Here is a 27,673-nt window from a genome sequence, read left to right as displayed (position 1 = left end):
ATGTCGGCCACGGTCAGGGGCCGCCGCGGGGGCAGGCAGATCTGGCTGACGGTGTGGCGCACCGGCTGCTTCTTCTTCCGTCGCGTGAGGTCGTGGCAGGAGGTCCTGGCCTCTGGCATCCTGGGGATCGTGGCGAGTCGACCAGCCGGCTGGATCGAGCGGCCTTCCCAGGTAGGGGGCTGGTGCGGAACTCGGAGGGGCCCTCCGCCAGTCCCGGGACATACCACCCGGACGCCGGGGTGGACACCAGACGCCGGGCTCCCTCCGGAGCGAGGCACGCCCACCTCGCGCCGCCCCCTCGTTGCAAGGAGCACTAAGACCTACAAAAGCCCCTCTGGCTCCTGAGAGCGCCTTCTGGGCTCTGCGCTGTGGATTCGAAAAGGAGAGAAAATCACGACCACCCCTTGAGGAAGAATGGAACCGTCCGTTTCCATGGTGACAGGAGACCAATGGCACTGGAACAGGGCTGGTCGATTTACTTTCAGGAAACTTTTTGGCGGCCACCTCAGTGGACGTGTTTTGAGTTTTCTTAAGTAGACCTGAGAAAAACCCAAGAATCACCACTGGGCTGTGTTAAAAGCGACGGAGTTCTAGAAGGCCAGCTACACTTGACTTCCAAGTCAAAGACACATACACCCCCCCACTCACCACGACCCCTCTCGCCGCCCCTTCCCACTTCTCCCAGCGACACACACACACACACACACACACACACACACACACACACACACACACACACACACACACACACACACACACACACACACACACACACACACACACACACACCGGGGCAGAGCGTTACGTGTTTCAGAATGAAATAGAAATCCGCATGCCAAGCCTGATGTTACTGCTAAACCACTGTGTGATCTCAAATTAGTCACCTTTTGGGTCCTCGGTATTTTCTTCTGTGAAATGTGTAGGGGGGGAAAGTCTAGAGTTGAATGAAATCAATGGTACCCAACTTTGTGCAACAGAAAAAAGGGAAGTTGAAAAATACAGATTCACTGAATCAGAATATCTGGAAATGGGATCTGAGAATCTGTATTTTAATCCTTCTTCCCCTTTGGATTTTTTTTTTTAAGTTCAAAGCTATGGAAACTTTGAAAGAAGAGTACAAGGAAAACCCATATAGACTTCACCTAGATTGACTGGTCCTTAGTATTTGCCACGTTTACTTTCTGTGTGTGTGTGTGAACATGCACACACACACACTGCTAAACCATTTTGAAAAGATCTGCAGACAGCATCATATCTGACCCTAAATACATGTACCTGCCAAGAACAAGGACAGTCTCACACAGAACTACAATGCTATTATGTCTATGGATTTCAATGTCACAATAATGGTGCCTGGTATGCAGTCTGTATGCAAAGTGGGAAATCTGCACTTTTTAAGAGCTTCCCGAGTGATTGGTGCAGTGTTTTGGGAACCACTAGCCTGGATGATCCCTAGTCTGCCTTCTAGTTCCAGCCTTTAGTGCCGTCATTCACCCATCATTATCATCTTCATTAAATGTGCAAATATCCACAAGGCTCTGGGTAAAGGGTTCACCACAGAGAAGTTGCACAGACAACAAACCTTCACTGCACGGCCTTGCACAGCAACAGTGGACAACAGCAGCACTGCCTTTCCAGAGCAAATCAGACAGACTTCCGACTGTCCATCCAAGGCCTGAAGAGGCCCTTGGGTGGTGACAGGTGTATGATGTACGCTTTATGGTTTCTCTAGTCTGCTTCACTTTCAGACTTTCACATAAGTGCGTGTTGTGCACTTTTTAATCAAAGCTGCTTGGCAGCTCACACAGAGGAAGTCAGGTGGTGCAGCAAGGCGCAGGATACTGCAGTAGTAGGAAGATCACAGGTTTGAATCCTAGCTGGGGCCACATAAGTTCCCCTGTGACAAGTTACATGAAGCCCTAGTTTTCTCATCCACAAAGTAAGGCTGATATTACCTAATAAAGATTTCCTAAAACAGGGGGTTGTTATAGGATTCCATGAGAAATCTCTTTGCTGGTGTGATTGTCTTCACTATGCAGTAAGACTAAAAGTTTGGGTGGCATGTATACTGGCCTCGACTTGATGGCCTGCTTAAAGCTTTACTTTTAATCATAAGCTAAGTTTCTTCAGGACTCAGTGGAAATGGGAGAATCGGAATAGATCTTCAAGGTTTCTTCTACCTCTAACCTCCACCTAAGTTCAATATGCATTAGACTCCACACCGCTGACCCCCTGCCATCCCCTGACTTCACCCCTTACCTCTGTCCCCGTCACTCACGGTGCTCCCGCTACCCTGGCCTTCTTTCAGTTCCTGCAGCAACCAAGTTCAGGGCCCCTGGATTTGCTCCCAGCCTGGAACACTCTTCCATCGATTTTTGTTCACCCTTTTCATTTAGAACTCAACGGTCACTCGTCCAAGGGCCTTCCTTACTATCTAACCTAGCTCTCACTGTCCCTAGTCGCTCCCTATCACATTACTCTGATCTATTTTCCTTAGAGGATAATCTGAAATTATCTTGGTTGATTAGTTTGTTTTCTGTCTTCCTCAGGTTAGCCCTCAGCATCTTGTTCACTCCTAGACTGCAGACGGACCTCAGCAAAAAAAACTGTTGAATAAATGGCATGCATGCACGAATAAGCAAGTCGGCGGAAGGGCTCTGTCCCACTTTCTTAGTTTTAGGATCCCGCTCTACCCTGTCCCACCCCACTCGCAACAAGCCCGGGAGCAAATTGGGCAGAAAACGACGCGAGTCACAGCCCCACAGCCAGCGAGCTGCTACGGCAGGGCGATGCCGAAGGGGGCGGGCCGGAAGTGACACACCCACTTCCGCCTTCGCCACACCAGCACTTCCGGATTGGAAGGCAGGTGGCCACGCGTTCGGAAGGTAAGTGAAAGCGCCTTATAGTTGCTCCGGCTTTTTTCCCAGTTGGCGTGTCTGAGCCGAGAGGTGTGTGGCTGCTGTCTTCACCTCCCCGGAGGCCCGCCTTTGGCCCAGGTCCCCAGGGATGAGGGTGGCGCCTGTTTTCTCCGCAGCCGCTCCAGGCCCCTCCACTCGGGAACCTCTCGTTCGTTCCTCCCTCTCAGCCCCGGAACGCCCACCTCGGGGCAGAGCAGGGTCTCCAGGGCACCCCAAAGTGGGGAGGGGATCGGGACCAGGCTTGGGCACGTCCCTGAAAGGCGGGAAGTGGTATGTTCCGAATAAGTGTGAGTAAATGTATATCCATACATATCGAATGCCGGGGAATCATTTGGGAGCCAGACGGACGAGAAGATCCCAGCCCTTAGGAGGCCGGTTCTGTCCCAACGGAGCGAAGTGCAGTAGGCAAGCAGCTGGATTGTTGAGAAACATTGTAACGAGAAGGCGGGACCCAGAAGTGATGAGAGAAAGTGAGTTTCAAACTTAGACCAGTTATAGCGCAGAAAGGTAACGGAGGAAAGGCATTCCTGGGGAAATGAGATGCTTTTGTAAAGTCCCTGATAACGAGAAGGATCACGGTGTATTCTGGGAACGGAAAGAAGACAGGATGTCTGAAACCCAGGGAGAAATGAGCGGTGGAGGGGTAGGCATGGACTAGACTAGCTCATGAAGGGCATGGTAGGTCTGTAAGGATTTGGAACTTTATTTTAAGAATAATGGAGGGACTTCCCTGGTGGTGCAATGGTTAAGAATCCACCTGCCGGTGTAGGGGACACGGGTCCGAGCCCTGGCCCGGGAAGATCCCACATGCCTCAGAACAGCTAAGCCTGTGCGCCACAACTACTGAAGCCTGCGCTCCTAGAGCCCGTGCTCTGCCACAGGAGAAGCCATGGCAATGAGAAGCCTGCACACCACAATGAAGAGTAGCCCCCGCTCGCGGCAACTAGAGAAAGCCCACAGACAGCAACGAAGCCCCAGCACAGCCAAAAATAAATAAAATAAAATAAATAAACTTACAAAGAATAATGGAGAAGCCATAAGAAGGTTTTAGTGGGACGTGACTATATATTTAAAACGTGGTGCTGAGTTCAAGAGACCAGAAGGAGAAGCATAGAAGGTATTTACAAAAAGAAAGAAAGAAACTAATGGAAGGTAAAAATACTAAAAGGAATTATCTGCTCTGTTCATTGTTATTGAGAGATCCTGAGGGAATTCCCTGGTGGTCCATTGGTTAGGACTCTGTGCTTCCACTGCAGGGGGCACGGGTTCGATCCCTGGTCAGGGAACTAAGATTCCGCCAAGCCACGTGGTGCAGCCAAAGAGAGAGAGAGAGAGAGAGAGAGAGAGAGATAGAGAGAGAGAGATCCTGAAAGATGGGCCAGGAAAGTATCTCTTGAATTTAGTGGCTCTAAGGTCATAGGCACTCTAACTGGAGCAGTCTCAGGGGGCGTGTCTTGGAGATGGAAGCTGCAAAGAAGTGGGTTAAGAAGGGGTTTCTGTGCATCTCTGGGTGACACCAGGTAGGAAGGCCTTAACCAAAGCTCCTGTTGCCTCCGTTGGAGGTGAGATCCTGAGGCTGGTAGTTTTGGCTTATAGGTATCAGTCCATATGTTTGTTATTCCCCATCCTTCCAGCTAGACAATTCTTATAGTTTCTTGACTACCGAGGAGAAAGTAGGTACCTTCTGGTAGAAAAGGTGCTTAAGCATTCAGACTTGAAAGACCACTGACACAGAGAGGTCTCCAGGATCTGTTGTTAAGTGAAAATAGCAAAATGCAGATCAGAATATACAGATGCTGCCTTCTCTGTGAGAAAGGAGGGAAAATAAGGGCAGATTATTTTGATGTTTGAACCATGTAAACGTATTACCTTTAGTATTACTTTTAGTCGCAGAGAAATAAAATCTTAAAAATTGAAACCCAGAAGCAATACGGAGCAAGGAGAGTTGTAAGATGTGTTTGTAAAATTATATTTTTAACCATGTCTTTTGTGAAGTACATTTCTATTCCTGTACTTAAACTCCAGGATGCACGTGCTCTGTATAAGAATTGACATTGGAGCCTTATTAAACTTCATTCCAACTTATTGCAGAACTTGGACATTTTGTTGGACACTAACAAGGCCCATTCAGCCTCTTTCTCAAAGATGCGATCTACTAGTTTGAGGTCAGTGGATACTTGATGTTCCCGCTCTGAACCACAGCTGGGCTAAATGCTACAAAAGAAAAATAGTTTGCTATGAAAGTATAGCATTTGGGGAATGGACCAAGCTCAAAGGGTCAGGAAAGGTTTCTTTCTTTTCTCTCTCTCTCTCTCTTTTTGGTAAATACTTGAAACAGTATGTTTACATCCTTCAGTTGCTTGTTTTTACGCTTGTATTTTTTAAAAATAAATTTATTGATCCATTTATGGCTGTGTGGGGTCGACGTTGCTGCCCGCAGGCTTTCTCTAGTTGCAGCGAGCGGGGGGTTACTCTTTGTTGTGGAGCATGGGCTCTAAAGCAGAGGCTCAGTAGTTGTAGTGCAAGGGCTTAGTTGCTCTGTGGCACGTGGCATCTTCCTGGACTAGGGCTCGAAACCGTGTCCCCTGCACTGGCAGGTGGATTCTTAACCACTGCGCCACCAGGGAAGTCCTTAATGCTTATTTTTCAGTGAAAGGAGTCTGTATTCTTGTTCTGCCCCTTGCTTTTTAGAAAGTGAACTATTTCAGTTCACTTTAAAAGAGTAGACAAATAAGAGTAGACAAAAATATAACAAATACCCCTGTACTCGTTACTCCAGTTAAGAAATAAAAGATTGAAGATATAAGAGTAACTGGCTCTCTACTTGTCCCTAATCCCTGAATTTACCAGTTATATTCCCCGTGCTCTATTCATAGTTTTACTACATATGTATCCATTCAGAAAAGATACATGAAACGATTTTGTGTTTTGAATGTAACATACATGGCATCATCATGTATGTATTCTCTTAACTCAATATACACGTCATCATAACATTTATATTGTCTTAACTCAGGATGCACGGTATCATAATGTTTATATTCTTTTAAAGCTTTCTGGAAGAAGCGATGCTCAAGCCAAGCTCTGAAGGATGAAAGGAGGCAGGGAGGGGTAGGAGACAGCGGAGAGCGGCCCAGAGTGAGGGAGTCGTGATTTATAAGACCTCAAGCCAGGGAAAGGATTGGAGCATGTTTGGGGAACCGAAAAAAAAAAAATAGTCCCGTGTAGCTGGAGCAACAGAGTTTGAGAGGAGAGGTAGAAGATGAGGCCATGGGGGAACAAGGGCCCGATCATGGCAGAGCACTGTTCTCAATTAACTATATTTTTTCCATATCATAAAGGCAATGGAACCAGACAAGTGAATTACAGTGAGCTTGCTACACATTTAGAATAATGGAAAACTTATAATCATGACTCCAGGCTTGCCATTTGTCCTGCAGTTTCGTTTTTGTGTGATTTTTTTTTTCCTCCTGAGGCTAATGTTTAAAATGCTCTGCAAAAAGAAACCATGTGGTTCTGTTTCCCTATAGGAGTAAAATGGAAGGAGGATCAAGCAGATTGGAAACCCACACTCCAGTTTTCGTCTAGAAAAAGATCAAGCATTCTGTACATAAGGAGAGACATGGGAGGCATCCCCATGAAAGATTCAGAGACTCCTCCCTGGCAAAGAAACCGGCTGACATAACTAAGGGTAAAAAAAAAAAGAGAAAGGATGCCCAGCATCTTGTTTCTTCTGCTTTGAAACAATCAGAAATGTGTGATGAGCCTGAAAAGACCACTTCTATACCGAAAAAGAATAAAAAGAGAGGAAAATGTGCTTTGGGAGTCTATAAGGAAACAGGTATTGTGTACATCCTGGTGGATAAAGAAAACATTGTGGGGGCTTCCCTGGTGGCGCAGTGGTTGAGCGTCCGCCTGCCAATGCCAGACACATGGGTTCGAGCCCTGGTCTGGGAGGATCCCACATGCCGCGGAGCGGCTGGCCCCGTGAGCCGCAATTGCTGAGCCTGCGCGTCTGGAGCCTGTGCTCCGCAACGGGAGAGGCCGCGATAGTGAGAGGCCCGCGCACCGCGATGAGGAGTGGCCCCCACTTGCCACAACTGGAGAAAGCCCTCTCACAGAAACGAAGACCCAACCCAACACAGCCATAAATTAAAAAAAAAAAAAAAAAAAAGAGCTGGTGACACGTACGTGCGCCGAGACAGCGCGAATTGGAGGAAAAAAAAAAACTTCAATAGGTTACCAGAGTAATTCAAGGTAAACTACAAATAAAGGATAATTGAGACAGAATTAAAAAAAAAAAGAAAACATTGTGAACACACCCAAGAATTTTAGAAAGCATGTCGATGTCATTTACATTGATGTAAGCAAGCGGCAAAAGTCAACAAAAGGGCCTGAAGCACATTTAGTTACTAAGTCACGTGAAAATGAGTCAGAACTGCATGATAAAGTTCGGGGGAAAAAGCATAAAAAAACATCGGAGGAAAGTCAGGTCCTGTGATGCTGTCCAGGAGAGTCTGGGTGCAAGCATCACCCTGCCCAGATCAGAATCCCAAGAGCAGGAACCCCAGCCTCCCATGGGCCAAGAAGGTGAAATCGCACAACTACCAGTGTCTGCAGATCAAAGCAAGTCTAAGACAAGAAAGAGGAAGCGTCCAAGTGACCAGGAATTCGAGGCCTTGCCTGCGCCTGAGAGCGCTGAGAACATATACTCAGAGGGATCTCAAGTGATTGGTGAGGTCGGGACTGCAGGGGGCAATCAGGAGTCCAGTGGCCTTAAGAAAAAGTCTAAGAAAAGGAAGAGAAGATCTTCTGTTGATACTGCCGTGGCACCTGCTGGTGAGTGTTCAGTGCTCAGGACGAGCTCTGAGGACACGCGCTTTGATTCAGTGGAAGGTACTGGTACCTTGATTGAAGAAAGTGTGAAACCCAGGCCACAAGAGGAGAAACCCCAGGCCTGTTCGGAAGAGGTGCAGAGGTAACGTGTGGGTGTAGAGCCTTCTGATGGTGTGCGTCTTGGGTGTGAAGTCTGCCCGTTACCTCTTTGTTCAGCACGGCCATAGGAAGTGGCAGAAATCATAAAGAGATAGACCATCGAATGTATAGGATGTCGTGCACATTTAACTGAGTAACTTGGCAGGTACTTTGCGTTCTTCATGTACAAAATAAGGCAGTTACAGTCTGTTTTCACTAAGAATTATTCCAGCCCTGAAATTCTATGTATAAGTTTAAAAAGAATTTTAAGACCCCACAATTACCTTGTCTATATGTACAGAGAGAGGAGAAAGGATCAGAGAACTTAGAATGCCACAGAACAGGAAAAAAACTTGACTTAGGGTTCTCCCTAATAAAAGAAACTTAGATATCGTTCTTTATATAATTATCATTTAAGTATACTGGCCGATGAGTAGATGCAGGAATTTTTTTGAAGCACTTTATTTCAGTTCCTGGGAGTTGGGACAGGTTTTCTCCCCTTTTCTACTCTGTGACGTTCTTACATTTGCTAGATTGTCCTGGCTTAAAATAGTTTCACATAGAAGTTAAATGGCAGAGGGCCCAACTCACATCATCCTCTGTGCCCTCTCTTTGGGGACATTTTTAGATCACTGATAATGATGCAGGAATGTTCTCGGCCTGTGGTTCTTAACTTGTATGGGGCTGTGGACCTGTGAAAGCTGTTGACCCTTTGCTCAGACAAATGCGTACAGTTTTGTTTTTGTTTTTGTTTTGTTTCAGTTTCCTGTCTGGGTGGTTAGCTGATGCCCTTGGCTGAGAACACCTTTGCACATCTGGCAGAAAGTCTGTGGGAATGAATTAGTGATAGATACATAGAAGACTATGTTTTCTTTATACTGCCAAGGGGAAAATATGTGGCCATTGTTAACTGCAAGGAAGCAATTGTAACGATGTAAACCCTGAATATTGACTTAACTAATTAGTAACCATTATTATAAAACGACTCATTGGTGGGGGGGAGGTGTCTTGAGTATCCATGGGTGTAGAAGAGGGCTGAGCTTATGAGGAAGTCAATATCTGAAACAATACAGTTGAGAAATAGTAACATAAGCAATGCCTGGTGGAAATAGGGCTTAAGGCGACATGTTTACCTTCCAGGCAGCCTCTGAGGTGTATCCAAGTTAGTAAAGCTACATTAAAGAGTTCAGACATCACAGACGGAATCAACTCCAAGATCCCTTCCAGCTTTAATGCTGTCGTAGTCAAAGGGAGAGTCACTGTAAGGAAAGAATCTGAAAGCCATTAGGGCACGTGACCTGTCAGTGTTAATCAATCCAGTTTTTCTCCTTAGATTAGAACCCACAAATGAAGAAGAAAGCAATTTGGAGTCGGCTAAAGATCCTGAAACGAAATATTTATCTGAAGATTCGAGAGATTCAGATAATTCAGACGTGGATTTGGATTCCACTGTGAGGCAGCTCCAGGAGTTCCTCCCTGATATCAAGGAGAGGGCTGCCACTACAATTAAGTGAATATATCGGGATGACTTGGGACGCTTTAAAGAATTTAAAGCCCAGGGTAAGCTTGTGGGACTTGAATATTTGTTGAACTTTTCTATATGCGTAACTAGCCCTGACTTTCTTTTGTGAGTGGTTCATATTTATAGATTCACAAAGAGCATCCCTTAGCTACTTTCAGCTTTATCTCCTTCCAGAATCATTATCTGCACTGTAAAATTACCAAACTGAAGTGCACTAGTTTTCCTCCTCTGTGCCCAACTTCTGGTAGGGGAGGCGAGGAAAAACGGGACTAATGGATCCAGGTGATCCACAGACTAGAAGATCAAGCCCGGAAGAAGAGGGGGAGGAGGTTAAGTGGTTGAGACACTGGGAGGGGGGCACAAGTGAAATCAAATTAAAACACGCATATCAACATCATCAGCTTTGATGAGGTGTAATTTCAAGGATATTAATTTGAGGGTGAGCTGGTTGTAGTGGGCATGGCTTCAGGCAACACCCAGCTTGGTCTCCTTCTTGATTTCACTGTGTTACAAGAACCTCCCAGAAAGCTTATTGGGTTTCAGAATGAACTACAAATGTAAGGTTGTGTACTGCAAGTGATAAAAGATTTTTAAAATAAGTTTAAGATTAGGAAAATGTACTGTGTAATGCAGTCAATAATAAGGAGACTTGAGTGCTTTGAGTTATGACGAGGAATAGAACGTAAATTGCAGTGACATTGTCCCCACCTCCCCCCAACATATATTCGTAGAGAATATACATGTTCATGTTTGTGCCACCCAGTTCCCAGCACTGCCTTGGGGGGAGGAGGGGCAGAGGATAGTGAAGTGGGGGGGGGGGCGCTTCTTTTAAACTTTTATTTCAACACTGTTTGAATTTTTAATGAATATCTATTACTGTTAATTTATTTCTTAAATAACTGTGTAAAAAGGAATTGATGACACAAGAAAGGTCACATTGGAGTAGGATGGCCAGGGAAGACTTTGGGAGGACAGTGTGGCTTTGGCCGAACTCTGCAGGAGAGCCAATGTCAAGGGCACAAGCAGGGGCTGCTCCCCGATAGGTGGGGAGGAGCTGACGGGTGCTGTTGTGATTGCTAAAGACAAAACGGTGGTTCGCTTTCATTCATTGTTGACAGTTGTGTACCTTTTTCTCCTTCCCCAAATCCTAGGTGTCGCTATTAAATTTGGCAAGATTTCCGTGAAGGAAAATAAGCAGTTAGAGAAAAATGTGCGAGAATTTCTGTCTCTGACAGGAATCGAGAATGCAGACAAGCTGCTGTACACAGACAGATACCCAGAGGAGAAATCTCTAATCACCGACTTAAAAAGAAAGTACTCGTTTAGATTGCACGTTGGTAAGTTTAGAACTGTGGCCTCTTTGACCATCTGCAGCCTTCCAGCCTTGCACAGATAACCATGGTGAGTATTGAACACAATGCCTGGCCCGTCCAGTACATGCAGTGCATGTTAGCCGCTGCTACGTTAATAGTATTTTTATTGCCAGCCTATACGTTCAGGGATTTGGAATGTGTTCACGTCTCCCAAGGATAGTGCTTTTACAGATTTTCTAACAAATTAGATGATCAGCTTCCAGCTTTCCTACTTGGTAACAATTACGGTTTTGGTTTCTCTTCTTGACCTCTATTGTGTATTTTTTGCATACACTGCACAAAGTACTCTGGTATACACCAGAGTCTCAGACGTTTTTTTAAGTAGAGCCATTTTTGCGCTTTGAGCTGGAACCCTCCTCTTGGAGGTATCCTGGGGAAGTTAGAAGGTCACGAAGCAATGTAGGTTTGGACTGGAAAAAAAATCTCTCTTGAATTTAAAGAGGATAATTTCTTAGGTGAAATGCACAAAGGAAAACAGAACAGTGAGCCCCTGCTGGGGGATCCTTTCATCTTTAGAGTGGCAAAGCAGGAAGAAGCTTATTCAATTGCAAAGTTTTTTTGTTTATCTTATGGGGAGCTGCTGGAGTGTGTCCTCCACCTCCAGATTACGGTAAAAGCTCTTTGCCTAATAAGGGTCTTTTCCGTGAATTTAGCAGAACAGAAGCTAGAGCCCCTACATACTAAGCATCTAGTTTCCAGAGATGGCCACGGAAACTGGGGATTTTGTATATCTGCTCCCCAAGACGGCTTTCTGCAGGACATAGGAAACCGCACCCTCCACCTGGGGTCTAGGATAGCGTGTGCTGTAAAAAGGGGCCCTTCTGGGTTTCTTTTATAATTGCGACTGTGTTTCATGCCACGCTCCGGTTGTCCCTCTGACCACCTCTCTTCCGACTTTAGGTAAGGGCATTGCCTGGCCCTGGAAACTCATATACTGTCGAGCAAAGAAGATGTTTGATGTCAACAATTACAAAGGCAGGTAAGAAAAAACTTGAGCAGAGCATTTCTCTAGTCTTTGCTGATACTGTAAATCAAAACGTACACAACAAAATCGTGAAGAGTTTCGTGTGTGAAACCAGATGTGCCGTCAGGTGTATGTCTCCAAAGTCCCTTTCAGTTTCCACCTCTTGAATAAATCTTCTGTCATCTTCCCCTTTCTAAATCCCTGGCTTTTACTTTATGCTGTCAATTGTAGCATTCTCCACGCGCTGCCTCTTAGCGTCACCTGTGCAGTTTTCTCGGCAGTCTCCTAAGTTGTAAGCTCCTTGCGAACCCAGACGTTCCTTCTCAGTGTGATGTGTGCCCTTCAGCACTGAGCCCAGTGCTTTGGGTTTTCAGTAAATATTTGAAGGTGGGGGTGAGCATTTGTGTGAGGTCATTTAAGTGTGATTCGGTAACATCAATGCAGAGCTTCATGTGGCGGTAGCCTTTCTGTCCTCCCTTTTTTCCTAAATAAAATACCCAATTATGTTCTGTTTCCAACATTCCAAATAAATCAAATGTAGACTGAGCGTCAGTGGTGGGTAAGCACTCTGCTTAAGGACAAAGGGATGAGGGAGAAAGCATCAGCTCCTACCCTTGAGGGCCCAGACAGCCACCTAGGGCTCAACTACTGATCTCACTTCCAGGAGGCAGATGGAGTGAATCTGTCACGGCCAGTTGGGTCCTACTGAGCGCCGTGATCTTGAATCAGGACATAGGTACTATCAGAACGTAACATTGATATGACCTCGGCTTCTTTTTAAAAATTTTTACCAAAAGAAATAAACCGGAAGTAGAGGAAAGGCGCCTCCACACAGACTGAAACCTGCCCTCTCTTTTTCCCAAGCCCCCGCCATGTACTTTAAGGAAATTCACTAAGGGTGACATTTTAAGTGGGACCAAAATGATGCTTTTGGTAAATGAGTGAGGTAACCTGTTTTTCTACCTGTTACATCACTGTGGGAAATGGCATTTTTCAAATAATGAAGGTCTGTCATTCTGATAATAAAGTTCATTCACTGGTACCATATTACTTGTGTTGTGCTGACCATTTACCCTTAAAGTATGTTTCCAACTTAAGGAACTCTTAAGTGAAAAAACCATAGAAAGTCAAAAATCAAAGAATTGTAAGGCTCCAAGGGGCCATGGAGGTCAGTACACCTGTTTCCTCATTTTCGTACACTCTGTTTTTCTCTCATGTCCTCTTTTTTGTTGCTTCAAGGGTACTTTTAAGTCTTGTTTTAAATCTCAGGAAGACCCTGCTTGCCTTATAAAGGAAACTGCTAAAAAGCTTGATTCTTAATGGTGAAGGATTTCGCATCTCTGTTCACCATGCTCTGCATTTTAGATCCATTTCTGAGAATGCTAGGATCTTACTGTCCCCCGGTAGTTGTGGATCATCCTCATTAGAAATGGTTAGTATTTTATTAGGGCTGCTTTTGTGTTGCATTAGTAATAACATAAACTACCACTTCTGACCCCTCTTCCTTCCCACCAAAAAGGAATTATAAAATGTCATAATGATGGCTTTTTTCCCCTTAAACATTTAAGATGTTTAATCTCAAAATCTGCATATATTATAGTGCACTTTAGTTCTTTTCTTTTAATGTATTTGCTTTTATGTGGGATTGCTGCCTCTTAACTTCCTTAAACTGTGACCGATTTGTGCTAAGGCATCTGTCACATCTTTTATTTTTGTCTGTGTTCGGTCTTTGTTGTTGCGCACGGGCTTTTTCTGGTGGTGGCGAGCAGGGCCTACTCTTCGTTGCAGTTTGTGGGCTTGTCATGGCGGTGGCTTCTCTTGTTGTGGAGCATGGGCTCTAGGCGCACGGGCTTCAGTAGTTGTGGCTCTCAGGCTCAGTAGTTGTGGCGCACAGGCTTAGTTGCTCCACAGCATGTGGGATTTTCCCAGACCAGGGATCGAACCCATGTCCCCTGCATTTGCAGGCAGGTTCTTAACCACCGCGCCACCAGGGAAGTCCCTGTCTCATCTTTATTGAGCATCTGTTGTCTGTCAAGCATTACCGGGTTCCAAAGTGTAGAAAACTGACAGGGTCCCCACCCTCCGAGGACTTCCCCTCCAGAGCTGTGCTGTCCATCCATGTGACCACCAGCCTCATGTGGCCATGGAGCACTTGAACTATGGTTAGTCCAAGCTGAGATGCGCTGAAGAGTGAAGTATACAATGGACTTAGAAGGCTTGGTGTGGAGAAGAGAGTGTAAAGTATCTCATTCATACTTTTAGGTTCGGATTACATGTTGAAATGGCTGCATTTTTAGTATATTGAGTTAAACAAGATATGTTATTAATTCATTAAAACTAAATAAAATTAGGGACTTCCTTGGTTGTCCAGTGGTTAAGACTCCGTGCTTCCACTGCAGGGGGTGTGGGTTTGATCCTTGGTTGGGGAACTAAGATCCCACATGCCGCATGCTGCCGCTAAATAAAACCCCCAAACACATGGAAGGCAGAGTGGAATGGTGGAAAGTGGTCCTTGGTGATTTGACTGAGCTCCTGGATTAAGCTCACCCTAGGGCCCACTTGTATCTGGACTTTTCAATTGCCTGAGCCAATAAATTATCTTTAAAAAAATTAATAAAATTAATTTTCACCTGACCACTAGAAAATTCTAAATGACATCTGTGGCTCATATTTCCATTGGCCAGTGGTGGCCTAGACGACGGGTCAGATAAACCAGGGAAGCCACGAGCGTACAGTTGCCAGTGGTGATGGGGGCAGTGAGAGAGCAGCAGAGTGTCCTGTGGGAGAGGACAGCAGGACACCTCCAACCAGGTGGTCAGGGAAGCCCTCTCTGAAGATGCACCATTTAAGCTGCTTCTGAAGAGCTTGCAGGAGCTTTCCAGCGGTGGAGGGAGGCCATTCCCAACACAGGTCCAGAGGCTTCGAGGTGAGAAAGGCCGATAAGGCCAATAGGGTTGAACTTAGGGAGCACCGAGCTTTGCAGGCACAGTCAGAAGTTTGGGTTTTATTGTGTGAAGCCTTTATGGATTTGGCTGGGGAATAGCATGATCAGATTATTTGTCCTGGCCTCTGTGTAAGTGAGCCAGGGACTGCGGTGACTGACTTACAGGATGCTCATGGTTGTGATGCCGAGACAGGAAGTATCTGGGCTCAGGACCTTGGTAGGACTGCGCTGAGCAGGTTTCCTGACAGCCCGCCCTATACAGCTTCTCCCAGCGTCGCAGCGTGCTGCAGTGAGAATAGTGGTTTTAAGCTTGTGGTTAACGCTTAGCTGTGATCTGTTTTCCCTTCCTCTAAGGTATAGCAAAGGAGATACCGAGAAGCTAAAGATATACCAGTCCCTCCATGGAAACGACTGGAGAAAGATTGGCGAGATGATGTCTGGAAGTAGCCTCTCTGTGGCCCTGAAGTTCTCCCAGATCAGCAGTTGTAAGTCGTGGTCTCTAGAGCCCACTTTGGTGAACAAATCAGCCCACAGTGGCCCAGGGCCCAGGCATCACTGCAGGCCTGTCTTCTGAGAGAGTCATCACTCTTTCAGCCATTCTCTTACTGATTCATTTATTTCTTCATGCATATTGATGCAGCCTTTATTCACCAGACTGATTTCTGCCACACGTTATGTCAGTAGCTTTCAGTGTGACTCCAACTGCCAGGTAAACTGAAACCCACTCAGCCGGTGGGCAGGAGAACCTGGGCCACCAAGGTCCTTTCCCCCAGGTGACCAGGGAAACCATCAAAGGGAGGGCCTGTTAGTCAGGGACGTTTCCCAAAGCCAGTGTCAGTCGTCTCTTGTCTGTTCTCTTCTTTCATAAAAAGCTTCCTTGGTTATATTCTTCACCTTAAAAAGTCCCCAGTTGCTTTCAGAAGACAGTCCTTAGTGGGTGTTAGCTTCAGCCCAGAGGCTCACATGCTCCGGCCCTGCAGGCAGAGCCGTGCAGCGGGTCCCAGCAAGGCGTCTGCATGTCCGCACGTGGTAAACTCTGAGGTGGTGGAGACCACGCCTTTTGTGCCACCAACTCTGGCCACCGGTGCCACGCGAAGACTCAGCACAGCCAATTCTGCCAGTTTCCAAGAAGTAAAGCAAACATCTGGATTTGCACGTGTGTGTGAAATCAAGATCTTTTTTTTCTTGGGACTCTCTTTTTTAAAATAAATTTATTTATTTATTTATTTATTTATTTATTTATTTATGGCTGTGTTGGGTCTTCGTTGCTGTGAGCGGGGTTTCTCTAGTTGCGGTGAGCAGGGGCTACTCTTTGTTGCAGTGTGCGGGCTTCTCAGTGTGGTGGCTTCTCTTGCTGTGGAGCATGGGCTCTAGGCGCACTGGCTTCAGTAGTTGTGGCGCACAGACTCTAGAGCGCAAGCTCAGTAGATGTGGCACATGGGCTCAGTAGTTGTGGCTCGTGGGCTCTAGAGCGCAGGCTCAGTAGTTGTGGTGCATGGGCTTAGTTGCTCCATGGCATGTGGGATCTTCCCAGACCAGGGATTGAGCCCGTGTCCCCTGCGTTGGCAGGCGGATTCTTAACCACTGCCCTACCAGGGAAAACCCTCTTGGGATTCTCTTGATTTTTAAATATTCATCCAAATTGTTATTGGGGAAATAGTAACAATAACATTCTGTAGGCCAGATCGAAGATATCTGTAGCCTTCCAGCTTGCGGCCTCTTCCTTAGCATGACTGTGAGCATGTAGACAAGAAGAGCGAATCATAGAAGCTTTTGATGCCCTGCACCAAGGACTGGCTTTAGGAATTTACAGGTGCTGGGACTTCCCTGGTGGTGCAGTGGTTAAGAATCCACTTTTCCACTTCAGAGGGCATGAGTTTGATCCCTGGTCAGGGAACTAGGATCCCACATGCTGCAGAGCAACTAAGCCCACACTCTGCATCTAGAGAGAAACCTGTGTGCCACAACGAAGGTCCTACGTGCTGCAGCTAAGGCCGAACACAGCCAAATAATGTTTTTTAATTAAAAAAAATAGCTTAATGAGTGCAATATGTAAAAAAAAGAAAGAAAAAAAGAAATTCACAGGTGCCTTCATCAAGTACTGTGGTGACGCCATTGTAGCTGTTAATTTCACTCCAGAAACTCTTGGGGAGAGTTATTTATATAACATGAAAGTCGTTTGGTTATTCTCTTTCCACTAAATGTTTGGGAACCTCACAATTTCTTGCAGTAGGTATTACTCTTAGAAACAGGAAGAACAGCTTTCTCGAAGATAAAAAAAAGATTGCATTAAGAAAGGATTTTTTTTCTTTGCAGTTGGTTGTGTATGTGTGTGTGTGTGTGTATGTGTGTGTGAGTGTGATTGGTCCTTAAAAGGAAACTATGGCCACTTTCGTAGTTTCATTTTGATTTGCATGTAACTGATAGTTTTTTTGGTTTTGTTTTGTTTTGTTTGGCTGCGTTGGGGCTTCATTGCTGCGCGCGAGCTTGTTCTAGTTGTGGCGAGCGGGAGTTACTCTTTGTTGTGGCGTACGGACTTCTCATTGCTGTGGCTTCTCTTGTTGCAGAGCACGGGCTCTAGGTGCGCAGGCTTCAGTAGTTGTGGCATAAGGGCTCAGTAGTTCTGACACGCGGACTCTAGAGCACAGACTTAATAGTTGCGGCGCGTGGGCTTAGTTGCTCCCCGGCATGTGGGAACCTCCTGGACCAGGGCTCGAACCTGTGTCCCCTGAACTGGCAGGCGGATTCTTAACCACTGCACCACCAGGGAAGTGCATAACTGATAGTTTTATGTTTGTGTAATTGAGATGTTGCCCATTGTCTTCTGAAAAGTGTCTGATTTACCTTTTTGTTTATAAAGGCTTTATTTTGGGCCTTCCCTGGTGGTCCAGTGGTAAAGAATCCTCCTTCAGATGCAGGGGACGCTGGTCGGGGAACTAAGATCCCACATACCGCGGGGCAGCTAAGCCCGTGTTCCACAGCTGCTGAGCTCACGCACCCTGTAGCCCATATGCCACAAACTACAGGGGCCATGCACCACAACTAGAGGGAGAAAATTCACACGCCACAACTAGAGAGAAGTCCGTGCACCATAACAAAGAGCCTGCGCTGCAACAAAAGATCCCACGTGCTTCAACAAAGATCTCATGTGCCGCAACTAAGACCCAACACAGCCAAAAAAATAAAGAAAATAAATAAATTAAGGGAAAAAAAAGACTATTTTTCTAGAGCAGTTTTGGGTTCACAGGTAAAGTGAGAGGAAGGTACAAAGACTTCCTACTTATCTCCTGCCCTACACATGCACGGCACACCCCCATTCTCAACACCCCCCAGCAGAGTGGTCCATTTGTTACAATCCGTGAAGCTACCTTGACACATCTTAACCCCCCAGAGTCCACAGTCCACATTAGGGTTCACTCTTGGTGTTGTAGCTTCTGTGGGTTTGGAGAGATGTCAAATGACAGATACCCCTCATCATCATTTTGTTGTTAATATTGTGTTTGAAAGCAAATAGATGAGCAACTTCAAGACCATCCTTTTATGTCAACAGAAAGAAATCATGGTGCTTGGAGCAAGACGGACACCCAGAAACTAATCAAGGCTGTTGAAGAAGTGATTCTAAAGGAAATGTCTCCCCAGGAGCTAAACGAGATGGATTCTAAACTCCAAGAGAATCCTGAAGGTCGCCTGTCAGTTGTTTGGGAAAAACTGTACAAAGGCATATCCTGGGTAGAAGTGGAGGCAAAAGTGGAAACCAGGAATTGGATGCAGTGTCAAAGTAAGTGGTAAGTTTGAGGCTTCTTACATAAATTTCAACAAGAAGCATTCCCTGCCCCTCTCTCAGCAACTTCCGGAGAGGGGTGGACTGCTGAGGTTACTAAGAATATCTGTAACGACCACGTGGAAAGCCTCACAGTAGGTCAAGAATGATCCTCTCTAATCCGCTGCTCCAAGCACTTCAATATCGAAAGCTGATTTAAGTTAGCATTTAACCACCCCTGATTCATTGTGTGGCTTCTTCATAAAGAACTTGGACCTTTTTATTCTATTTATTTATTTATTTAATTGAAGTAGAGTTGATTTACAATGTTGTGTTAGTTTCTGGTGTACTAAGTGATTCAGTTGTGCATATATATTATTTTTTTTGATTCTTTTCCAATGTAACTTATTACAAGATAGTGAATACAGTTTCCTGTGCTGTACAGTAGGACCTTGTTGTTTATCTATTTTATATATAGTAGTTTGTATCTGCTAATCTGCAATTTCAAATTTATTCCTGCCCCCTTTCCCCTTTGGTAACCATAAGTTTGTTTTCTGTATCTGTGAGTCTGTTTCTGTTTTGTAAACAGAACTTGAATCTTTTTAATATTGAATATTGACTTCTGATTTCTTCACTCTGTCCCTTTCTTCATAAAACAAGATTGTTACCTATTTATAGCATGAAAGAAATACAAAATTAACGTCTGGATATTTAGGAGGGAAATCACAAGTGTAGTGATCAGTAATACCTCCACCTTTTTACTTGTGCTTTCTAATTCAGCAGTTCCTCTGTCTTCATCCAAAGCAGGGCAGTCATACTCTTTCATCCTAGAACATCTTTAGGTACATCCATCATGAAGAAGTAGTTTCGGTCCAGATGCTGCTGCATGTTCTTTGCCCAACGTAGCTTTTCCCAGCCCTGGAGGGATTCCGAGCTAACTTTCAGCTGCAACATGACAGCTTGAAGCAGTGGTTCTACAGCCCACGACCCAGGTCTCCTGTATAAACGGGGCTCCATCATCCTGCATAAAGGGGGCTCCGTCATCTTGACCATTAAAGAAGAATGAAATCCAGAGTGGGCATGTTGTACGTTAAAAGCAAACTGCTAGATTATACTGAGTATTGTTTATATACCTTACAGTTCTGCTGTAGAATATTTATCTTACTAGAAGACTACCCTCAGGAAATAAGGACAGATAATGTTTTGGGGGGGAAGTGTGTAATATGGAGGAACCAGAGCCCTTTCTACCCCTATATCTTAGGCTTAAAAAAAGGAGTGGGGACTTCTCTGGTGGTGCAGTGGTTGAGAGTTTGCCTGCCGATGCAGGGGACATGGGTTCGTGCCCTGGTCCAGGAAGATCCCACATGCCGCGGAGCGGCTAGGCCTGTGAGCCATGGCTGCTGAGCCTGTGCATCCAGAACCTGTGCTCTGCAACGGGAGAGGCCACAACAGTGAGAGGCCTGCGTACCGAAAAAAAAAAAAAAAAAAAAAAAAAAGGAGTGGGGGCTTCCCTGGTGGTGCAGTGGTTAAGAATCCGCCTGCCAATGGAGGGGACACGGGTTCGATCCCTGGCCTGGTAAGATCCCACATGCCGTGGAGCAACTAAGCCCGTGTGCCACAACTACTGAGCCTGCACTCTAGAGCCTGTGAGCCATAACTACTGAGCCTGTGTGCCACAACTACTGAAGCCCACCTGCCTAGAGCCCGTGCTCTGCGACAAGAGAGGCCACTGCAATGAGAAGCCCATGCACCGCAATGAAGAGTAGCCCCTGCTCGCCACAACTAAAGAAAGCCCACGTTCAGCAATGAAGACCCAACACAGCCAAAAATAATTAATTAATTAATTAATTACTTTTAAAAAAGGAGTGGGTTATAAAGCCTCGGTTGGAAGATGATATGTCAGTGTCTTAAAAAGGAAATGATGAAGGGGAGCCGTGCTTCAGAATCAGCATAATTAAATAACATGCAAGGGTTCTTTTTTAATTTGAAGAAAAAAGTAGGAAACTTGAATGCTGAGCATAGGTTTACTTCATGAAACATTGAAATGGCATCAGCGGGTACATTTCAAACCAGTGAACATGGGCGGCTATTAGTAAAAACTCTCAGTTTCTCTGTGTGTGCCTCATGTACCTCCCTGCTCAAGAAAGTAAATGTCACAGCTCATGATCTGTCCATCAGATTGTGACAGATTTCACTCTTCAAGAGAAGCACTTTTTAAATATTTTTAATTGGGCTGCTTCTCTCATTAGGAACTTCAGGGAACCCTTTCCCTCAGCCTTGAACTTGGGGCCTTAGAGGAATCATGGAGTCATTGATCACTTTAGTAAATCTGTGTAGTTTGGTGTTTCAGCAGCTATAATGGTAATAAGAGCAATATCTCTCTGTTTGATAAACAAGCAAAAATAAATTGAGTCTACACAGCATCCTTTAGCACCTGCAAGCAGGCTTATTCTTTTTTTTTCCTCCCTTTTATTATACTGTTTATTATGGAAATTGTGTAACACACACCAACTTAGAACTCCTTGTATCCATCACTCATTTTCAATAACCATCAACTTTCTATCTCTTTATTTACCCTCTCCCACTTTAAAAAACTTTTAAAAAGGTATATTCTTGATGGTGGTAAATCTTAGCTGTGATGAGTTGCAAAAGTTATAAAGTGGTTCTGAATAAGGACAATTTAAATGAGGAAAACAAAGGACATTTTAATGGAAACTTTACCCCGAAAATAAACTGTTTTTCTTTCTTTCAATGTAGGACGGAAATTCTAACCAAGAAGAGGACAAATGGTCGGGACGTATACCGGGGACTTAATGCCCTACAGGCCAAGATCAACCTCATTGAAAGGTACAGAAATAGAAAGTGACGATATTTTACCCGTTTTCCTCTCTAGCCAAAGAGTAATTGTTAAACAGCAGAATCTGCAGTAAGATTACCACGGTTCATATTCCTGTTCCAGCACTTTCTACGTGCATGACCTTGGATGTGTTTCCTGCCTTTCTAGTTCTTGGTTTGTTCATCTTAAATGAGGATGATAATAACAGTACCTGCCTCTTAGTGTTATTGGCCGAAGAAATGAAATAATGCATGCAAAACGTAGCATGCACTCAATAAACATAGCTCTTTGAGTCTTTAAGGCTTTCACATAGACATTGCTTACTTCTGTCCATTGGAAAATGGAGGTAAATACTTCAGGCCGAGCCCTACTGCTCTCTAGCATGCATTAGTTGGCGTCACTGCTGCTTGGTCTTTACTTTTGTCTTTGAGTTCCTGGTCCGTGCAGAGTCCTCCCTCCCCTGATCGACAGGGAGACACAGAACTGTTTTACAAAGACTGCGAGTCTAGTGGACCTGGCCTCATGTCCAATGAGGAACAGCAAAGAGCAGAAGAAACCTTTGGATTCTGGCCGCCCTGTCCAGCTTCATTATTCTTGCGCTCTGTCAGGAAGCCTGCTTCTCCTTCATTGGTGGGCTTCCTCGTTCTCCACGCTGGCCTGGCTGGGGTTTTTCTCCTCTACCAGAGACAGCAGAGACTAGCAGAGCCAAGGAGGGCATCTCACGTCAGGCAGGCCTGGGTTCCAATGTGGGTACCACCTATGAGTCATGAAACCTTGAGCCAATGACCCGAGCTCTCAACCCTGATTCCTGGCCTGTGGAAAGGACATAATCCCCTAGCTTCATCAGGTGGTGTTGAGGGTAAATGGATTAGTGGGTATCAAGGTCTTAACCCAGTGTTTGTCACTTAGTAAGTGCTGAGTACACATGTATACTACTCTTGTGTGTCTACATTGAATGGTGAAGTTGTGTTTTTGTTTGTTTGGTTGGTTGGTTTTTAATATTGTATTTATTTATTTGGTTGTGCCGTGTCTTAGTTGCAGCAGGCAGGTTCATTAGTTGTGGCATGCAGACTCTTAGTTGTGGCATACATGTGGGATCTAGTTCCCTGACCAGGGATCGAACCCGTGCGCCCTGCATTGGGAGTGTGGAGTCTTAACCACTGTGCCACCAGGGAAGTCCCTGTGTTTTTTTTTTTTTTTTAATTGAAGTATAGTTGATTTACAATGTTGTGTTTAACCTTTGCTATACAGCAAAGTGACTCAGTTATACATATATATATTCTTTTTCATATTTCATTCTTTTCTATTATGGTTTATCACAGCATATTTAATATAGTTCCTTGTGAAGTTGTGTTTTTTACTAGGCTTGGTGGGAGATGCAAAGGGCTCAGGAGGAGGAAGGGTGATTTTTTGGTCTGTAGCTCAGCCCAAGACCTTGGGCTGACCTTGGGTTAGCATGCCAGTGACACTGGGCCTGTGTAACAGGGGAGCTGGAGCAGGGGTGAACACGCTGAGGCCTTCCAGCTCTTAATATTCTGTGAGCCCATGAAGATGTGGATCCTGTTGATTTTTGGCTTGAAAACTTAATTTTTATTTTTTCTCATAGGTTGAATGAAATAAATGTGGAAGATGTTAATGAAATAGACTGGGAAGATCTTGCTAGCACCATAGGGTAAGGCCATTTGTTTAATATTAATCTAATGAAAAAATCAGAGAGGAGTTCTAATAAATGCCTCTCAGATTTGAAGAACAGGACTGAGATTCCTGCTGCTTATGGAACTCATCTATAAATTGTATTTGTGTATATATGTATTGGGAACACCCTGTCTACGTACCAGACCAGGTAAATCAGACCAGTCCTCCCTCCGCTCCAACCACCACCTCCACCCCAAGACACCTGAGAAGAGTGAATGAAATGTGTGCAGAGTCTCTTAAAAGCTTCATGGAGCACACCAGCTATGACTGTGATGAAGAACCCATGGTCCTTTTGCCCATAATTAGCCTTTTACCATTTGCCACATTGACTTTATCATCCCTCCCTTTCCCGCTCCCTTCTACAAGGGAATAGAATTCTTTCCCTTAACCGTTTCAGTGTTAGTGGTGGACGCCATGTCCTCAGCAAGGCTGTTATTCTGCATCAGCACAGTGATCGTACTGAGGGCACCTGACACTGATGCACTACTATTGTCTAAAACACAGCCCCCATGCAAATTTCACCCAGCGTCCCAGTCCTGTCCTTTATAACACTTTCCCCCTGATTTAAGATCCAGTCCAGGATCTGTCTCCTTAGAGTCTTCTAAACAGCAGAGTTGTTCTGCCTTTTCTTTTCTTTTTTTTAATTATTGGAGTATAGTTGATTTACAATGTTTCAGGTGTACAGCAAAATGATTTCTGTTATAGATTTTTTAAAATATATTTATTATCTTATTTATTTAATTTTGGCTGTGATGGGTCTTCATTGCTGCGCGTGGGCTTTCTCTAGTTGGGGCGAGCAGGGGCTACTCTTCATTGCGGCTCGCGGGCTTTTCATTACGGTGGCTTCTCTTGTTGAGGAGCACGGGTTCTAGGCGCGTGGGCTCAGTAGTTGTGGCTCGTGGGCTCTAGAGCACAGGCTCAGTAGTTGTGGTGCACAGGCTTAGTTGCTCTGCGGCATGTGGGATCTTCCTGGACCAGGGCTCGAACCCATGTCCCCTGCAGTGGCAGGCAGATTCTTAGCCACTGCACCACCAGGGAAGTCCCTCCGTTATAGGTTATTACAAGATATTGAATATAGTCCCCTGTGCTATACACTAGGTCCTTGTTGTTTATCTATTCTATATACAGTAGTGTGTATCTGTTAATGTCTTTGTCTTCTACGATGTTGAAATTGTGGGAAAATACAGGCTAGTCATTGTGGAGAACTTGCCTCAGCTGGGGAGTTTGTCAGACGCTTCTTCACTGTTAGATTCGGGTTTTGTATTTTACACGGGAATCAGTCACGGGGGAGGCTGTGTTTGTGTCACCATGTCACATCCCATCATGAGGCATGTGGTTCTGATTTTGATCCCCTGGCTCTGGCGGCCTCTGCCACACTGCCCCACTGTAGAAAAGTAAGTTTTTCTCTTGGTGAAAAGAAACGGCCACGGGGAGATATTTTGAGACCACATCAAGCTCCTGTTCCTCTTCGGATTTGCCTCAGTGGTTTCGGTGTGCTGTTCCTTTGCATTTCTCCTCTGAGGAGTGAGATTTCATCGGTTGTCACTGTCTGTCTTCATTGCTATGGTCCTTGCATTTTCAATCAGTTCCTGCCACTGGAGGAGAGGCCATCACTCTGAAGACCTGAGTTCACTGCTGGCCAAGCAACAGAGAGCTGGCTGGCAAAGCACAGTCCCTCTAAGCAATGCAAACTGTTGAGCATCACAGGGCTCAGGGGTTGGTGGGCTTTGGGAGGTGGGGATGTTGAGGGACTGTCTGGCCTTTAGTTCGGGAAGGGTGCTGAGGGGAACAGGGCTGCCACAACCTGGCTGCCTTTCAGAAACGTGGCTGCTGGCGTGAGGTTGTCACTGATCCATTAGGAAGGGTGTAAACTGGTTCTGCTGGTTAGTTATTTACACCTTGGGATTATGGACAAAGAACAATCAGTCCTTTTTTTTTAACTTGGAGAATTGGAATCTTTTCGTGGCAGGCCCTGTTGGGAGTCACAGACACATGCCCATGGTTCCAAACCCTTTCCTCTTCTAGCTCGTCTCAGGGGTGGGGCACCAGCTCTTGGGTGTGGGTCCCTGAGAGGGGAGGGTGTTAGGGGCTTTGAAGGAAGGCTGTCCTGCTGTGTACCCCACCAACTCCCATCCTAAGAAGTATTCATGTCGACAGCTCCCTCCCTTTGTAATATCAAACCCCTTTTGAAAAATCTGACTTTTCCAATAAATGTTTGTGTATCTTGTGACATTGCCTCAGATCACATTTCTTAAATTAAAATGGGTTTTTAATGATTTTAAGTAGAATTATATACTTAAATATTGATTGTTCTGGTTAAGGTTTAGAAATCTCAAAGCTGTAAAACAGACATCATGGCATCCAGTCAAATACCATTGGAAATAGTACATCCTCAAAGTTTTAATAACGAATTAAAACAGTGAAAATAATTAAATTAGAAGTTCGATCTCTTCAGGTTCGTTAAGCCTCCCTTGTGAATTGTTTAGGCAGGATTTTAAAGAAAGCATCTCCACGTAATGAGATGTAACACCTACTTCGTTTGAAAATGTCCAGGTCAGTTATTGTTACTTCTTGAAGCCTGAGCTTTGATCTGCAGAACAACCTGTGTGTGGGGCGCTGTGGGAAGAGGGAAGGCATAGATGCCCTAGATCTTGGGCTTTGCAGTCAGGTGGACCGGGCGTCAAGTCCTGGGACTCTGCTCCTAATTTAGCCAGCCTTGGGCAGGTCATTCCCTCACTTGCCTCTGCGTCACGGTTTCCTCATCTGCGCAGCATTGTAACAGCACCGTGATGAGGACGACAGCAAGGAGACAGTGCGTGTCATGCCATGCACACGCGGCGGGCAGCTGCTGCCATGAAGAGGCAGAGAGAGCCCAGCCATCTTGTACTTCCACATACCTAGCAGATCCAGTTATTCCCACTAATCATATAACAACTAGATTAATTAATTACTGAAACAAATATGCCACGCTTTTGTGGCTTAGGAAATGAGTGCCCAGGAAGTGAAGTTAGTGATTTTCACTTTAAAAAAATATTTAAGATGTGGTTGTTTCCGTCCTACTTATTGTAAATGAAAAGTGGATTTGACTCACCAGAATATCGTAAGCATCCACTTTATTTAGCTTTGTAAAGTAAAAAATCCAGACCCCTGCTTTTGCATTGTGACAAATATATAGTTAGCCTGAAGGTAGTGGTTAAGAGTGTAGGATTTGTGAAATGTTGCCATTGGCAGCAACACGGATGGACCTAGAGATGATCATACTAAGTGAAATAAGCCACACAGAGAAAGACAAATAGCATAGGATATCAATTATATGTGGAATCTTTAAAAAACTGATACAAATGAACTTACTTACAAAACACAAATAGACTCACAGACATAGAGAACAGACTTATGGTTACCAAAGGGTTAGCGGGCGGGAGGTAGGGGGATAACTTAGGAGGCTTGGATTAACATATACACACTACAGTATGTAAAATACATAAACAATAAGGACCTACTGTATAGCACAGGGAACTATACTCAATATCTTGTAATAATCTATAATGGAAAAAAATCTGAAAAATATATATATATATATATATATATATATATATATATATATGTACAACTGAATCTTTCTGCTGTACCCTTGAAACTAACACATTATAAATTAACTATACTTCCATTAAAAAACACTGATATCAAAAAAAAAGAAAGAAAAAAGTAGAATTTGGAGTGGACCCAATTGAAGTCCCAGCCCTTCCCCCCTATTCACTGTAAGATCTTGGGCATCTTCTCTTGGGTTCCCCATCTCCAAAACGAGGGATAAGCATAGGAGGCCCCACACAGAGTGGTCGTGAGCGTTATTTGTTGCTCTGCGGAGAGCCCTCAGGGTGGGGCTGAAGACAATGTTAGCATCAGCCCCTGTGAGCTAGTGTTACACCTTGTCTTCTCAACTGGTAGTTTAGATTATTCTAGTTTAGACAGAATCCGTGTTGTTGTACTTCTGTTTTTCTTCCTTTTGTGTGTGTGTGTTTAACCAGATGAACAATAGCTTTTCATACGTGTCTTATTTTTCTCACATGTGTAGACATGAGGATTAAGAAAGCTGCTTAGGTCTGTAGACCACCCCTCAATCAATGCACTTAGTACACAGGACTGAAATGATTAATTTTTAAACTGCCACTAACTTTTTGACACCTTTTCCTTTCTAAAGGGGTGTTCCTCCATCTTATGTCCAAAGTAAATTTTATAAGCTGAAAGCTTCCTGTGTTCCGTTTTGGCAGAAGAAGACTTTTCCAGGTCAGTATTTTCGATATCTGAATAGTTAAAAACGCAGCATATGGGGACACACGCTGGTAGTGTGACCTTGGGTAGTGACTTTTGGGAACCTCAGATTCTTCAAATGGAAAATGGTAAAAATTGGCAAATTATAACCCCTACCTGACAGGACTTTCAAAAGTACTAAATGAGATAATGAGCTTGAGAAGTGTGGTCACCAGGCCGCCGGGCGTTTAGCAAGCACTGGGTGAGGAGCTGCGAGTGCTTCTGGATTGCACAGCACACATGCTCACACCACATGCCTGCACACCCACTGATCCACAAAAAACTGGAGGTACAGTTTCTTCTCTGCAGCCATTTGTAGGTGGTTTACATATGTAATTCCCAAACCTGGACTATCGGAGTCAGTTGGGGAACTTGGGAA

General features: G+C 44.9%; 1 pseudogene across 1 annotated transcript; it reads left to right on the top strand.

The window, feature by feature from the left end:
- On the top strand, positions 1-27,673 carry LOC308611153 (transcription termination factor 1-like; annotated as a pseudogene). The gene is made up of 11 exons: positions 1-171; positions 2,681-2,885; positions 7,223-7,896; positions 9,226-9,452; positions 10,566-10,751; positions 11,688-11,766; positions 15,050-15,180; positions 18,246-18,480; positions 21,213-21,302; positions 22,898-22,963; positions 27,185-27,673. The product of its transcript is annotated as a transcription termination factor 1-like (transcript).

The sequence above is a fragment of the Mesoplodon bidens genome (assembly GCF_964165515.1).
Source record: "Mesoplodon bidens genome assembly, contig: HAP1_SCAFFOLD_210, whole genome shotgun sequence".
In the NCBI taxonomy this organism is placed as follows: Eukaryota; Metazoa; Chordata; class Mammalia; order Artiodactyla; family Ziphiidae; genus Mesoplodon; species Mesoplodon bidens.
Note: the sequence above shows the minus strand (reverse complement) of the source record. Positions and strands in the feature narration are given on the sequence as shown.